Source organism: Paroedura picta, chromosome 2 (assembly GCF_049243985.1).
Source record: "Paroedura picta isolate Pp20150507F chromosome 2, Ppicta_v3.0, whole genome shotgun sequence".
Lineage (NCBI taxonomy): Eukaryota > Metazoa > Chordata > Lepidosauria > Squamata > Gekkonidae > Paroedura > Paroedura picta.
The window spans coordinates 160,549,775-160,551,820 of NC_135370.1; the positions used below are offsets into that span (position 1 = coordinate 160,549,775).

General features: G+C 43.3%; 1 non-coding gene across 1 annotated transcript; it reads right to left on the reverse strand.

The window, feature by feature from the left end:
* Nucleotides 1-1,503: 1,503 nt before the first annotated feature.
* On the reverse strand, nucleotides 1,504-1,572 carry TRNAA-GGC (transfer RNA alanine (anticodon GGC)). The gene has a single exon. It is a non-coding gene; the product is annotated as a tRNA-Ala (tRNA).
* Between the last annotated feature and the right edge of the window lie 474 nt (nucleotides 1,573-2,046).

Consider the following 2,046-nt stretch of genomic DNA (forward strand, 5'->3'; position numbering starts at 1 on the left):
TTGACTCAATGAAGAATGTGGTCCTCACTAAACTGATGTGAGAACTCTCTTTTGGCCCAGTTTGCGCCCATTCTGCACCCATTCTGCACATGCTGGATAATGCACTTTCAATGTGCTTTTGCAGATGGATTTCGCTGTGAGGAACAGGAAAATCTACTTCTGAAGTGCTATGAAACTGCATAGCCCCGATTCCATTAACCATCTTCCTTTACTACACATCTCAGTGGTTTTATCTAAAGACACGAAAGCAGGGTACGTCCTGCAGTTTCTTCGTTATATTTCAACCATTAGGCAACTCAGGTTTTCCTTCCTGTGTGTAGAACTCAGGAAAGCAGCATAATGGGAGAGCTTGGCCAACTCCTTTGTTTATTTATTCCATTCCCGCCCCCTTTTTCCCCCATTGGGACTCAAGGTAGCAGGCCAATGGGTACTGGGAAGATTCCCCCATCCCGTTATTGACCTATACCTGTTTAACTTCAATAGATTGTTGAGCTATCAGAGTTCCTTGGAGCCTGCAAAATGGTACTAGTCTATCAGGAATATGGATGAGGCCAGGGACAAATAAAATCAAGTGCCCTCCCTCCTTTCCAGTTTCTTCACAGATATTGGCCAGAAGGACAGAGCTAGAAGCAAAGCCCTAGAAATGAATTCTAACCAAGAACCTAAGTGATTGTTTTATGTTTTTATTGTAGCTATTGGGTGACCTTGCTCTCATCATGGCTATGATAGTGCTGCTCTGATCGAGCAGTCCTGTCAGAACTCTCTCAGCCTCACCTACTTCACAGGGTGTCTGTTGTGGGGAAAGGAAGGGAAGGTGATTGTAAGCTGCTTTGAGACTCTTTTGGGCAATGAAAGCAGGTATAAAAATCTTCTTCTTCTTCTTCTTCTTCTTCTTCTTCTTCTTCTTCTTCTTCTCCTCCTTCTTCTTCTTCTTCTTCTTTTGTTTTTATCAGACTTCTGTACTGATGATCGATGTGCACCATCCCAAGCCTGACTGATCTATAAAGCAAATAACAACAACAACAACAACAACAACAACAACAACAATAATAACAGCAATAAAATAATAAATAATGGTTGCTTCCAGATAATGTAATTTTATGTTAAAGAGGATCCTTGCCTAGTTCTACACAAAATAATTAAAAGCAGATAATCAGCTTCTTTGAAAACCATGTTGCAACAAGCAGTTTTGATGGAGGGATCACAGTAATCCTCAAGGGTCAGTGGCCTAGTATAGCCTGATCTTGTCGGATCTTGGAAATTAAGCAGGGATAGAAATTGGAAGGGCAACCTTTGAAGAAGGCTCTGCAGAGGAGTGCAATGGCAACCCCACACCTCTGATTCTCACTTGCCTTGAAAAACTCTTCCTGGGGTTACCATAAGTCTATTGCAACCTGTTGGCACTTGTATATGCATGAAGAGTTGCCCTATATTGAATCAGATCATTGGTCCATCAAGGTCAGTATATCTCTTTCACATCACTTTCTACCTGGTCCATTTGACTGGAGATGCCGGGGATTGAACCTGGGACCTTCTGCGTGCCAAGCAGACGCTCTACCACTGAGCCACTGCCCCTCCCTCAAAATGTCTTGGCCTCCATTTTGGATTTTCTGCTGGCTTTCTGCAAGGAACAGGGCTGAGATAATTCATTAGCAAGGAAAAAACACATAACCATGCATAATCAAAGACACTTTTCCAATTGAGGAAGATCCAGAGACTGTCAACACAGTGGCTGATTTGGGCTAGGATGGCTGTAATTATTTACACGGGAGAGAAAAAGGCCCACGTGTGCCCACACAAGGAAGCTAGACAAGAGTCCTGTAGCCATGAGCTTTCAGTATGTAAGCAATAATCATACTTGTACCCAGCGCAGCCTTTCTGCCTCCATAATTAATCAAACCCTCCATTTCCCTGCATCAGCACTATGGTTAAAGCGCCTAAGGCTGGCGTCTCAGTTTACAAAGCCAGGGTTGCTTGACCTTCCGCCTTTGCTTACTTCAAAAGAATCCACTTGTTAAAACAGGCTTGCTGAACAGGGCTTTAGCT